The sequence below is a fragment of the Rhinopithecus bieti genome, unplaced genomic scaffold, assembly GCF_001698545.2.
Source record: "Rhinopithecus bieti isolate Rb0 unplaced genomic scaffold, ASM169854v2 scaffold_6782, whole genome shotgun sequence".
In the NCBI taxonomy this organism is placed as follows: Eukaryota; Metazoa; Chordata; class Mammalia; order Primates; family Cercopithecidae; genus Rhinopithecus; species Rhinopithecus bieti.
The window spans coordinates 4208675-4210232 of NW_016805866.1; the positions used below are offsets into that span (position 1 = coordinate 4208675).

A 1558-nucleotide genomic window follows, 5' to 3' on the forward strand; every position below is an offset into this window, starting at 1 on the left:
GCCAATCTTTTGAACTGTGGTGGCGGAATTGCATATAGAGGGGGAAAACAAACAAACAAACAAACAAAAAACATGTATGAAGCCTGTAAGAGAAAGGGCTTCATACTTTGAAAGAAAAAGAAACGAATCTTGAGTATTTTGGTATGGGGTTGGGGATAGTGGTCATTAGTGAGCCAGAAAGTGCAGAACAAATGACGAGATCAGAAAAATCACTGAGAAAAGGTCAGCTTGATTCCTTTTGGTCATGGCAAGAACATGAACTTCATTTTAAGACAGTAAGAAGCTATTTGAAAGTAGCTTATTTGGTTTTTTAAGACAGTAGAATGAAATGATTTAAAATTTAAAATCTAACTCTGGCTTTTTGTTGTGGTGGTGGTGGTTTTTATTTTATTTTTCTCTAAGTTATTAGGGCACAGGTGGTATTGGGTTACTTAAGTAAGTTCTTTAGTGGTGACTTGTGAAATGTTGTTGCACCCATCACCCATGTATACGCTGCACCGTATTTGTAGTCTTTTATCCCTCCCACTTTTCCCCTCAAGTCCCCAAAGTCCATTATATCATTATTTATTTTTTAAATGTTTATTTTATGTACAAATAACTATCATGATTTTTCACTGAGTAGATGCCTTGGATAATCCTTTGAAGGAAGATCATTTAGTCCAACTTAATGAAACCGATATCCTTCGCGTACTGACGGAAACACTGGCGGCACATATTGAGGCCATATTTCCGGATCAGACCGTGCCGGTTTGAACACACGCGACAAGAGCGAGAACCCTGGCCGAATTTTCGCGGGTGGCTCCAGTACAGCTGCTGGTAACCCATCTTGCTCTCAGAAGTGCAACGAGGTAAAAGGCCATTATATCATTCTTATGTCTTTGAGTCCTCATAGCTTAGTTCCCACGTATCAATGAGAACATACGATGTTCGGTTTTCCATTCTTGAGTTACTTAGAATAGTCTTCAGTCTCATACTGGTCACCACAAATGCTGTTAATTCACTCCTTTTTATATACCGTAGTTTCTTTATCCACTTGTTGATTGATGGGCATTTGGGTTGGTTCCACGATTTTGCAATTGTGAATTGTGCTGCTATAAACATGCATGTGTAGCTATATTATTCTAATAATGACTTATTTTCCTCTGGGTACTCAGTAGTGAGATTGCTGGATCAAACGGTAGTTCTACCTAGTTCCTTAAGGAATCTTCACTCTATTTTCTATAGTAGCTGTACTAGTTTATGTACTACATCCATACCAACATCTATTGTTTGTTTTTGTTTTGTTTTGTTTTATTATGGCCATTCTTGCAGGAGTAAGGTGGTATAGCATTGTGGTTTTTATTTGCATTTTCCCGATCATTAGTGATATTGAGCATTTTTCCGTGTGTTTGTTGGCCATTTGTATATCTTCTTTTGAGAATTGTCTATCCAGGTCCTTTGTCCACTTTTTAATGGGATTCTTTGTTCCTTACTGATTTGAGTTCATTGTAGACTCTGCATATTAGTCCTTTGTCAGATGTATAGATTGTGAAGATTTTCTTCCACTCTGTGTGTTGTC

At 37.6% G+C, this 1558-nt stretch overlaps 1 pseudogene across 1 annotated transcript; it reads right to left on the reverse strand.

Annotated features, from left to right (window-relative positions):
* Window positions 1–567: 567 nt before the first annotated feature.
* Window positions 568–852, reverse strand: LOC108530793 (40S ribosomal protein S29 pseudogene; annotated as a pseudogene). Its single transcript, XR_001885963.1, has one exon. The product of XR_001885963.1 is annotated as a 40S ribosomal protein S29 pseudogene (transcript).
* Between the last annotated feature and the right edge of the window lie 706 nt (window positions 853–1558).